This window comes from Haliaeetus leucocephalus, unplaced genomic scaffold, assembly GCF_000737465.1.
Source record: "Haliaeetus leucocephalus isolate CR32 unplaced genomic scaffold, Haliaeetus_leucocephalus-4.0 Scaffold555, whole genome shotgun sequence".
Lineage (NCBI taxonomy): Eukaryota > Metazoa > Chordata > Aves > Accipitriformes > Accipitridae > Haliaeetus > Haliaeetus leucocephalus.
This window is the reverse complement of record NW_010972991.1, coordinates 5,531,198-5,543,643: the sequence shown is the minus strand read 5'-3', so window position 1 is coordinate 5,543,643 and position 12,446 is coordinate 5,531,198.

Below are 12,446 nucleotides of genomic sequence, written 5' to 3'. Positions count from 1 at the left end.
AGGAACGCACACTGCAGCTGCCTGGGGAGGCAATTGGCTCATGTCACCTTGTTGACGTTTTCCATGTAAAACTGGGTGCAGGAACCGCATGAAGCAAAACATGCTTGTAAAATGATGATTGCTTTTCAGTTTTTCCAGTAAATTCTGCTGATGAATGCAGCCAGAAAATGCGTAAATAAGAGTTTTGCACTGTGCTCTGTTCCCCAAGGTAATTTTTTTTTTTTAAACTTGGATGTAGTTGTTGGATATGTTCTCTCTGCTTGCCAGGAGATCAAACTGTGACTAGCTGTTGGCTCCAGGACCTAAAAAACGGGCTAGGAAACCTTCCAAAGCTTCTCCTTCATGGGTGCTGGTTCAGATCCGGGTCAGCAGGATTGAGAGAGACATCTCTGTTATGCGATGCTGCTCTGACATGTGTAAAGCCAAGTTCGTAGGCTCATCGCTGATGACTCGTTGCCTTAAAATCTAATCTGCCCTGCTGCGCAAGAGGGAGCAGGGCATTTTACGCATGCTTTCACCTCCCTGCTTCCTCAGCAAGGGCAGGGTTTCTGCCCGCACAGGGAGGTGGCACTGCGCAGCACCTGGTGCAAGGCTTTGGGGCAGAGCTCGCCCCGGGGACGTGCACAGGCAGGCCCGGGATGAGGGGCTGTTGGTGCTGATCCAGCCCCAAAAAACGAGCAGAGCTTGGGAAATGCTTCCTAAGGATGGTGCCGGGATGGGCATCCCCAGACCCGGGCTGTGGAGGGGCCTCTGCCTGGGCTGCTGCCCAGCCTGTGTGCCTCCTCCCTTTTTGAAAATAAGTTATCTGCAAATAAATATTGTACCAACAGAAATAAGTCCTTACGAAAGTAGGTTTAAGCTGAGATGAATATAGGGCACTCTTACGGGTTTACATCAGTTACTAAGCATAGCAGACTGTAGGTCTCTTCCAAACTGCCTTAAGTATTTGCACAGAACTCATACAAATAGGGCCCTGATTTTCCCCCATGATGCTTGCTACCGTAATAGACAAATAATCATAATTAAAAAAAAAATGCCTTAATTAGGCTTGTTTTACTTGAGGCAAGCAGGTGGAGTGCATCCTTTGATCCTTTCCAGCCTTTGTTTTTTGTGATTTTGTGTTTTTCTTTCCTATATCTCTTGCTGGCAATGATCAGAAGGATGCGTGTGTTCATGCATGTATGTGCATGTATGGGTACGCATACCACACATTCACACACACATACCCGCTCTTTTTCTGTATTATAAAATACATATATTTTATTCCCTGTGTCAAAGACAACCGGTATCGCCTGCATGCAACTAAATAAGCCGTTGAATTAATACCACCGTGTAAAGTTCAGGAAAGCCCAGTGAACATTTTTCTAATAAGAGGATATTCTGGTCCTCTTGATAATCAGCCCCCCATTGTAAACTCATTTTGAGTCACAGGTTGAAATCTTTGTTCCAGTGGAAAAGATTTTTATGGGCAGCCCAAACAGGCATTAAATCCTGTTTTTTTTAGCAGAGTTGCTTAAAATAGTACAGATTCTGAATTGGAAGAGTGACTCGAAGGGAAAAGAGAAAAGTTGAAACAATGCAAATCATGATTTGGTGGCACAAATGTTTTGTCCCACCCCAACCCCTGATAGAAATTTGGCAGAGGCAGCAGGCTGGGTTTCCTCGCTGTGAGACACTGCATGCTTGTGATTGTGCTGTGCAGTTGGGTTTCCATCTTCTCTGCTGGTAGTCAACCCACTTTTAGTTTGGGGATGGCAGAATATGACTTTGGAAGTCAAAACTATGCCAGTTTTATGCAGATTTATTCCCCTGCTTCCTGAATCCCTCCTGTATTTGCAGGGAAAAGGCTTTTCTGGAAAATGTGCTACCGTTCTGGAAACATGGTGTCCCCATAATTTTGGGTTTTGACCTCTTTTTCCTCCCTTCTTCCATACTGTGAGTTGAACATCCCCAAACGGGCCCATAGCTCTTCCCACCAGTCCCACACAGCTTATCCATTGCCTTTGTTTTCAGTGGCTGGGACTGCCGTGGCAGCAGCGGCCCTTGGGGTTATGATTTCGTCAGGACAGAGCATCATGTCGAGACAGTCCACACCTCGGGGAGGGTGTGATTTGTGTGCAGGTGAGGTGGCGGGTGGCTCAGAGTCAAGATGGGTGCCCACGTCGAGATGAGCTGGGAAACCTGTCCCGATTTTCTGGCGCTGTAGAGGATGCTCCTGGATGGATGGTGGGTTTTGCAGGCAGCATTGAATCAACGCAGCTCAAAGCTCTTAAATCTCCTTTTGCTATTCATTCCTGACAAATCCAGTATTGGAAGGCGGCATGCATCATTTTCTCCTTCTTCTCGTCCAGATGCTGGTCGTGGTGCTGGCGTAGCAGCTGGGTACCCCTCAGACGTGGCATCGCCCTCGCGCCTGCTGTGCTGCAGGTGATGGATGCGCTGCCGCCGGTGCAGCCCCGTTCCGTATCCTCGTGGGTCCTTGGTGGGGGACCTTCTCCTGGCAGACGGACAGGGCTCTTCTCTTTAACTGGCCCTAGCTATCTCGGTGCATGCTTCTGCTTGTACCCACTTTGCCTGAGTAAACAAGAACCGCACTTTTATTGCTGCTTTATCGCTCAGGAGTGGCATCCATGGTGTAAAGAGCTTTTACACCGCACAGGGTCTGCGCATGCTCGGATTTCCATTCCTTGGTCTCAGGTGCTTCATTCTCCTGACTGATACTGAAACATCTTTCCAAAATTAAGAAGTGGCAGCAACCTTAGTCTTTTCCTTAAAACAGTCCCCTGAGCTGGGAGGGACGGTGAGGTTAGCATCTGGAGCTGACGTATTTATTATTGATGATGCCTTTAAATGATTAAACAAATTTTCCTTGCATTATTTAGGGGAATTATGATATTCATCATTAATGGAAAGACGTCTGGGAAAATGTGTGATTCACACTCATAAATACCTTCTGTCCTCCTTTCGTTATTTGCTGCCTGTCTTCTCCCAGCTGTTGCCTGTCCGTTTGGAGTCAGTGTTTGTCCTTCTGTCAATACCTCCTGCTGCCTTCCCCCTTGGTGTAGGTGACCTGTGGCTGTGTAAGGGTGAGGTGTCTTTTCTTCTAGACAGGTAACTTAACTTGCAGTGTCACCAGCACTTATATAAGGGACGTGGTAATCTGGGTAAGGAAATAAGGTTTAGAAACCCTTAAGTACATTTGAGAGCTCTTTCCAGCAAATGTTATTCGGGTTAATGTTCTTTATTTTACTGTCAAGGCTAACTGGAAGCATAAGCAACCCCGGTGTTAGGTGTGCTTGTCTCCCCACGAAATGATGCAATATTGCAGCTGGGTTTTATTGCAAAACAAGGCAATGTTAACTGATAATTTGGTTGTGACAGTGTAGGCTTCTCTCTGCAGATGTGAGACCCTCTGAACCAGTTAGTTTTACTGGATCCTTAAGCCATTAAAGCACTTTTTTTTCCCATGCAGCAGAAACGCTGTTTCCAGGGTGTGGTTTTAAACATGAAAATGTGTCTGTTAGCTTACCTGGTCCCCTGTAGGGCATCAACATCCATTGGTGGAGCTTGGGTTGACCTCCATACAGTAAATTCAGTCTTGAAGCTGGTTGTCTTAAATCATTAATCTAAAAGCTGTTTTTTTAAAGAAGAGGGTATTTATGTGGAATCTTAATTGTTGATATTCATTCTTTTGGCTGAAACTATATATCTGGCTCGTGCAGAGTCTGGTCCTGGGAGGTGAGGAGGGCAGGAGGAACATGAGGTGCCTCCACGCTGGGTCAGGAGATATGAACTTCAGCTTCAGAAGGGTGTGTGGAAAGGATGAAGACTGCACTTTGAGTCAGTGGCTTCCTCTAGAGCACACAGAACAGAAATAGCCTTAAGTAAAAAAATTAATCTAGATAAGAGATTCCCCCCCTTCATTCTTCTTCCTGCCTTTACTGATGTTTGTTTCTGGCTTTCAGGCTCAAAAATCCCACCTGCAGGAGCCTGGAAAAGGGTTAATGCTTTTGTAGCTTCTCCCTGTACAGCTCTATAAGGGAAAGCAATTTCTCTGCCACTTCTTCACCCTGTTTTATTGATGCCCTGCTTGCCCAGCCTCTCGTGCTGGAGAAGGTGAAGTGCTTCTCACCTGGCATCTCACGCTTGCTTGGGTGCCCTTACATGGTCTTTCTGAGAGGAGTGGGGTAGCACAAGCAGGGACCTCACAGATGCGTGGCAGCCTGGGAACATAGTGATTTTGGGAGTGGACCCGGAGGAAGGTCTTTCAGATACTTCTGTACTCCATGTTTTGCAGCCCTCATCCTTTGGGCAACCTGTTGAACCCCAATGCACTTGGTTTTGCAGGGCACCGTGGTGGTACTGGGGGAAAGGAGGCCCCGCTCCCTGGCTTTCCCCACCAATCGGTTCAAGTCCAAGGACATAAGGATTTATTGTTTTTCTTATTCCACCTAATCTCTCTACAGAGGCTCTGTTTAATGTCTTCCCCTTGTTTGAAATGTGGAATTTATCTGTTGCTATTATTATCCCAATGCAAAGAGGCCGTGAGACTTTTTGTTTGGTTCACCCCAGCTCGGATCACTTTGTGCTGGGGGTCCGGGCTGCAGGAAGGGGCTGCCCAGGCCACGTCCTCTGCAAAATAAATGTTTTTCCCCTTATTCTACAGCAGCCTGTCCTGCAGCTACAGCTCCTTTTCCTCTAAAAATTGCGAGTGGGGTGGCAGGCTGCACGGGATGCTTCTGGAGGTCTCATTCCCTGCAGCGAGGCATCCTTCGTTACCAGTGGTGCAGAAGGTGCAGAGGATGGTCTCCCTAGCTAGAAACCCCATGTAGCCCCACCGTCCTGCTTCTGGATTCCTTCCCAGTAAACTCTAACCCATCCTGGGAGCTGAACCGGGTTCTTTCCAGACAGTTGCCGCTGCTCTGTGGGATGCTTCTTGTCATCGGCAAATGACTGCCACCTCTCTGAATTTGTCCCCCCCTCCTGGTGTTTTTCTCCACGTCTCCCAGGAAGCACTTCGCAGCCAGCTGTCCCCTGTGCCGTGGATAACATCCCATTTATCACCCGTTTTGGGCTGTGCCTGCACTCGTGGTCGGTCACGCGGCTCCCACGGGGCTGTGCTGGCTTTGCTGGTGCTGAGCATCCGCGCCGGCGTGTGGTCCTGGCGTGCAGCGCTTGCCCCCTCCGGCCCCTGCTTCGACAGGGAAAAAAACAAACCTGAATTCTTCACCGCTGACTGCAAAGGGCAATTATTTAGTGGGATTTTGGGCAGAGGGATCCCAAAACGGTGAGGCTGCTCTGAATCTGTGCTGTGAGGCTGCACAGGATGAATCACGGCGGGGGGAGGAAAAAAAAAAAAGTCTCTGAGTCATAATCCCTAATACTACAAAGCGGATTTGCTTTGGGGTTTTTTTGTGTGTGTTCCTGCGTGCTGACTAACGCGCAGAGAAGCAAGCGAGAGCCCTTTCTCTGCTGTTTCATCCATGAAGAATGCAGCTCTGTCTCCCCCCTCCTCGTCTCCACAGCTCACCCGAGCGTGGCGTCCCCCCCACCTCCCAGCCAAGTCTGAGCCCTTGCAAACCCCCCGCCGCCGGCCGGCCGGGCACTGCTCCCCCTCCTCAACTCCCCCCAAATCCCAGTGGATTTAGGCGGGTGCTGGCGCTGCTGGCGGGGGGAACCCCATGCCGGCAGCTGTTTGTGCCCCTATGGCTCTGCCACCACTGGGCAGTGGAGGGGGGGGTGGAAATCCTTAAAATATCCCTGTTTTGCAACTGGCACCTGCACTTCGAGCATCTCAAAATGATTTACGAGGGGGCTTTAATATGCCGACGGCCACCCAGCAGCCACAGCTTGGCAATATAAATACACTGAAGTGAACTAGCTGTTATCTCTCCGGAGATGTTCCTACAGCTAACTGAGCCTAAGACCCCGAGGAACTTGAAATCTGTATATTTTTACAGGGCATCTGATTTTTGGCTTTTTGTTCTGTGAGTCAGCTCTCACTGTGCTTTTAGATTCAGACCGCATGATGATTCCTGCTCTGTTAAATTCCTTTTGATTAGGTCTCCCTCCCCAAAAGACATATGTAATATCAACACTCATTTAATAAAGTATACCTGCCCCTAGCTCTTTTCTTGCACAGAAGTAGGGTCAGGGATGGAGTATCAAACCAAGCCCCGGGACCAGTCCTGTTCGGCGGCATTAAGAGGCAGCGGACGTCCCCAAAGATGTGGCCGAGAGCCCGTGGTGGTTGCAGGGTTGTGGGTGGCAGAGCTGGTCCCCCCAGAAAGGGCAGCTTCTGCCTTGGGAGCCAAGTTTTGGCTGTCTTGTTATTCTGATTAGATTAATTTCCTGGATGAAGCAACTAAGTGACATTAATTATGTTATATTATCAATATGAGCTACTGTTCTAGGCTCTGTATGTGCTTAAAATGTTTTTGAGTATTTCCTTTGCTTGAAGCATGCAGAATTGAAAATTTAATGCACGTATGCACAGCTCCACCTGCACACATCCTGAAAAGAGGTGTGGGTGATTTAAATTTCAGTGAGCAAAGTGTTTTCTTGGGGTATGAGACTGTTCTTTTTGCCTTACAATGTCCTTAATTAATTTTTCGTTATTAATTACAGGTATTGGTGATAGGATAAATGTTCCTCCCCAGAGAAAGGCTGATAGCATCCCAGTCCAGGAGTGGCAGCTCGGAGTTCCTGGTGCTGGATCTGAGTTTCACTGCCCCTTGGGTTTCCTACACCTAAAACAGCTCGGGTGGAATGGTGATCCATACTATGAAGTTTATAGGTTGGTTTGGGTTTTTTCCCTTCTATATAAGGTTATTTTTCAGTTCCCTGATAACATTTGCTTCCTCCCTGTAGGAAAAGAGAATGCAGCGTTTTGGGGGAACAACATGTGTTTGGGTGATGCAGATGTCACCTACAAGCAGGTGATGTTATCCACTCCTCTGCCGCTGCGTACAGCTCTTCTGCTGGGCAGCCGAAACCAGTTCCCAGAAAAAAAAGCTTCTTCAGCAAAGAAAAAAAGGCTTTTTTCTGGTTTTTCTTCCCCACTGCCTTCACAGAGCTATTTCTAAATCGATTGCATTTTGTCAGCATAACTACACTGGTTGGGGCTATGGGTGTATCCTGAATTTTCTTTTAATTTTCTTTTCATCATTTTACCGGTTCCTGGCACATCTTTAAGTACGGATCAAGCCAAGGCAAATGCGAGATGCCTGGGTTTCTTGTCTGCAGAAAGGAGCTAATATGCCTTTGGGTGTGAGGATGGGGAATTTGCAAGTCTCTGGATATGGATTATTTTCTTGCTTTCCCTGTGTGTGAGATTTAAGGGGGAAAGGAAGTCTTTGGATACTAAAGTGAAATTTGTATTTTTTAAATACTAAAGCATTTGCCTGTATGCAAAATCTTCACTGATTTGATATTTAATACTTTATTTTTTTTAGCCACATTACCCGTAGCGATGCAGATGTTGGAGTCAGTGCTCTTACTCTGCTTTGCTGACCTGGAATGCAGACAGACCTTTTCCCAATCAAATCCAGCACCTTAACACAGGATGACTCCCCCAACCTGCCCGATTGCTGCCTTCAGTCACTGCCTCAGCCAGCCTGCTTAGGCCAGCCTTGCCTGCTGAAGCGATGTGACCTGTGGTGCTGTGATGATAGCAACTCCTGGCATATGAGCAGCCGGGGAGGGTGGTAGTGTTTTAAATAAATATCCGTCCAGCTGAGCCTGGCGAAGGGTCTGAAATGAGAAGTGGATTCCCTTTGCAAACATCCCCTCCCCTTATACGAAATCTAAATAAAATGGAGATACCAGTTAAATTCATGCAGTCCTGGCATGCAGAAGAGCCTAAAGACAAGTGCATTAAAGCAAGTGACATGATCCCAGCAGCTTAACCGGGGGGGCGGGGGGGAACGTATTACCGCTGTGAGGCTTTGATAGAATGAGGGCAAACTTGTATAAGACGCTGACGTTTCCTCTTTGCTTTGTATTTGCATAATTCCCCATGCTTTCACAGGGCTCCTCGCTTGCAAATGGTTGTCCAAACGTTAAGTAATCCTCAGCAGCTTGGGGCCGTCGGTGGCTGTAGTTTCTTGTCTCGAAGGGTGGGGAGGCTTCGTGCTAGATGAGTTTTTGCTGAAGGTGGAGCTCCTCCGAGAGACTGATACCTGGCCGCCAGTGCCCGGGACAGCCCGGCCGTGCACAGCAAGACCTGTCTAAACCCAGGCAGGCGTGTTCTATTCCAGAGTAAACCCGGGTGCTGCCTTGATCGGGATTAAAAGCAAAGCTCCTGGTTATTCCTGAGCAGCTGCGGCTGGAGCATTTTAGGGGATGTACCCTGTGGTTTATTGTGCGCGGGTGCCTTCAGGTTTCTCCCCAGCTGGTTGCCCCCAAGCTTTATGGAGGCTGGAGAACCTGTGCTCAGGTTGTTCCCCGTGTCCTCAGTGGCAATGATGAGATGTGTTTCAGCTTAGGTAAAGCCCATGCTGCGGCCGTGCCTGTATACAGCCAGGCTTTCCCGTTCGCTTGGCTGAGAGTTTGAAGGGTTTCCCAAGTTGTGTGTGCGCTGTGGAGCCTACGGGACCGCTCCGCAGATGTGCGAGGAGAGACCTCCCAGCCTCGCAGGGAGGTGGGGGTGTCCTGGTTGGTACAAACCCACCGGTCTCATGAAAACTCTCGCAGCTCCCGAGTCAAACCTTACGTTAGAAGGCAGTGGAATACAAGAAATGGATCCATGCACGTATTCTGGTAGTTGTATCGGAGCCACTGGGGATGTCCAGAAGGAAATAGTGTCACGCGTTGGCAAGGCAGCAGCCGCGTTTGCTGGCTTAACTGAGATTTGGTCATTGAAAATCTGCCGCTGAAAGGCTGAACTATGAATCTTGGACTTGAAAGTAATTTTTATCTAAACATATGGATCTCAAAGCTGGAAACCTATCAAAGGTACAGGCAAATATCTGAGTGCCTTTGAAAACAAATGGCTTAGAAGAACACTGAGCAGTAATCTCCAAAGATATCCCAAAAACCGTGATGGAAGTATTTGGGGGATAAGAAACGAGAGTGTCTGCTGTAGCAGGGGGGCTGCTGGGCAGTGGGATGGAGACACACTGGGAGGCGGCAGGGACAACCCATCTCTTAAAAGGTAGTCAGATAGAGGACATTATGTGGGATTTATTGTAGCATGTACATGAAGAGCTTTCAGTGGTAGACAAGGGTGGTGAAGCTTTGCCTGTTCGTTTAAGTGCTGGCCAAGGGTAACAAAAATCAGGCAGAGCAAACTCAGTTGAAAGGTTTGGGAGTTCTTGTCCTTGGAGGAGTGGGGTAATCCCTATGATATATGGCACTCTGTCATGGTGTGGTTCTGTCCTTGCTGGTCGTTTGGGCTTGATGTGTAATTCATGTTGGTGATACATGGCCCAGTGCTGAGAGGTGGTTCCCTGTGGTGTGGAAGCAGATTCCTCCTGTCCTCATTGCTGCACCTGTGAAATGGGGTAAATAATACTTCTTTTCTCTGCAGTAGGCTTTTAATTAAACCTCTGGGTTTCCAGAGCATCCTGTTACATGTTCAGAATGAGTTCCCATCAGAGGGGACGGTTGTAAGAGTTGTGGCGTCTAGGTGATAGAGGATAAGCAGCAACCAATTAAGAAATGCTGCTAATGAGAGGAGGAATACAAGAGTGTGTAACGCTGCTGGGATCACAAAGGTCACTTCCTTACCCTCACGAGCAGCCAAGGGGTATAATCTCATTAATAAATTTATCAAGCTGCATCTTAAGACTGATTGGGCTGCCTGCCCTGTGACTGCTGGAAGGCATCCAGAGCTGGGCATGGCAAGGGACCTTCTTGCTGCAGCCTGAAGTCATTCATAGCCGGCTGATACTCATTTGTTCTTGTGCCAGTGTTGTCCTTTAGCTTATATCACTCTTTCCGTGATGCAGACAGCAGTCTCATACCCTCTGAGCTGTGCGGGTCCAACACAGGCAGCTCTCCCTGTCCTGTCCTCTAAGAGGGGCTCATCATTCCCCTCCTGTTCCTGGCAGCTTGATCCTCTATTGAGTTCTGTTCAAATGCATCCTTCTTGAATGTAAGCTCCCAGGTGGGACGTAGCATCCCAGAGGCAGGGTATCCTGCTGTTACATCTTCTTTAGATCTACCAGAAATACTTTGCTCTCCGGCATTCTCCAGAGTCACATTGCCCTTTAAGCCCTGCCGTGCTGATGTCCCCAGCTCACCTGCACTCACCTGCAGAGAGAGGTGAAATTTCTAGTGGGACCAGCCCGAACTAAAACCGACCTTCGTCCAACTCTGGCACCAAGCCCCAAGCTTGGAGTTGTTGCGGAAAAGTGCAGTACTTAGAAGGACCAACAACAAAAACTTTATTTTTCATGATTGGGTCTTATTTACCAGGATTGTTTGGCAATATGGGGTATAAAAAGTACATGTAATATGATAGCTTATTTAGTTTTGGTTATAATTGTGGCAGTGATGACTAAGAAGATACAGTTGTAATTCTGTGGTGCTTTTGTTCATAATAGACTTTCTGCTGCTAAGACGAAATTTCCAGTTCCAATTTTCTGCAGACTTCTGGTGCTTCCTTTCTTTGTTTAAACTATTTGTATCTTTTTAAATGGGGGTCACAGGAGCTGAAGTGAAAGACCAGAGCTTTTAGGCAGTGCCACGGTTCACCTGGCTTTCAAGAGGTCCTCCTCTGCGCTGAGGGTTTATTGCAACTCCAGCTACTCGCACGATGAAGTCAGGACAAGCCCCTGCTGTAGATGGACAAAGATGCTTTTTGCAGCAGTGCAGTTTGAAGTAGGTGTGTACTCTGCTGTAAATAAGGGTTTTGTCTCTGGAAGGGGTTTATCTGTCCAGTTGTACTTGTGGTGGTTGTAATTCGAGGTCCATCTCCCTGACTGGCCCTTAGGAATGAACAGTCGGTGAAGAACAGATGCTGACAGAGCCCTTGCTTTCCATGCTTTGTTTCATTTGTTTGGAAGGGAAGGGAAGGAAAGGGAGAAAAAAGAGAAAAGCCAACAAAAACAAAAGCAGAATTTCTGCTGCAGCTGTTTGAAACAATAAATGAACCACGATGTGATGTTGTGGGTGTTTGTTTTATTTTTCCCCTCATTTCCTCATCCAGCTTTTATTACTTCTCAGTCTTGGCAGTGGGAAGGACCATTCTCAAGACCTGGTGCCTTGTCTCGGTGACTCCCTGAAGCCAGACATACCCCCATTTACTGGAATGTAGAACCTGCTTGCGCTTGCCGCTTCCCAGCACGCTGGGTGGCTCAGGGTTATCGGTACAAGATGGTCACGGGAACTCGTGGCTGTAGAGCCAGTACCTGAGCCACCAGACTCGGGAGTTGAGGTCAGGATGCCACATAACCATTGTAATACGCAAGGTTTTGACTTGCAGGAGGTTCGGCTGGGGTGGCTGAAGCACTTGCAGGCTCACACACCACTTCTCCTGGAGTTTGTCTGGGGACACGTGGGAACAGAGACCACCATATGAAGCAGCTCAAGCATTGTCGTGCCTTGTAGTCTGGCATGGGGTTGACGAAATGGGTTGCTGGTGGTGCTCGGTGCTCTCCTGTAGGAGAAGGAGCGAAGTGGACAGTGGTGGGTGGCAAATGCCTGAGCTGTCCTCGCTTCGGTCACCTGGGCGAGGGAGCCAGCACCCTCCTTGACTGCCAGACATGAAGTTACACCTCGGTGAGATTCAGAATAAGGTCTGATGGGGCAAAAACACAGGAAGAAAAATACCTGATATAGAAAACATATACATGAAAGTACATGGTTGTTGAAGCAGTGACCCTGTGGTTAAATGTACCCCCAGGGGCTGCGGCAGGTGGTCTCCCAGCGATGCAACCACCGTGGTGGATGTTGTCATCTCTGTCAGCTGTCTGCTCTGCTTCCTGGAGGCTGCTACGCTCGCCATGGGTGGCAGAAGGGGAACTGGTAGCAGCTGAGGAATTAGTTTAAACTGTCGATTTAATTAAGCTGGAGAGTGCAGCAGGTCGTCTGTGGGTGCTGGTGGTGGGTGCTGGTGGGAGCGTCCTCTCAGTCCTGCCAGCTGCATGGGTCTGCTCTCCACGGCGTCTGAGGTTGGGGGCCGGATGCTGAGCAAGAGCGGTGGTTGGTTTTGATCCCATCTGGTGATTCCTGTGCCACTATGTTTGAAAGCCATCCCTTTCACTGGAACGCTCATCACGTGGTTTCTGGAGGGTTCACATTCTTCAGAGTTATTCCTGGTCCTTTTAGATATGCAGGGCTGTGACCGTTGGGTATTACGGCCTAATGTGCTTCAGGGCATCCTAATGAACAGGACTTCATTGATGCAACTGAACCACTTAAAATAATACACAATGAACTACTGCAGGCTTCTGGGTTGTGCATGTCCATGGGGATGCTTGAGGGTTTGGATTGAGAAGACA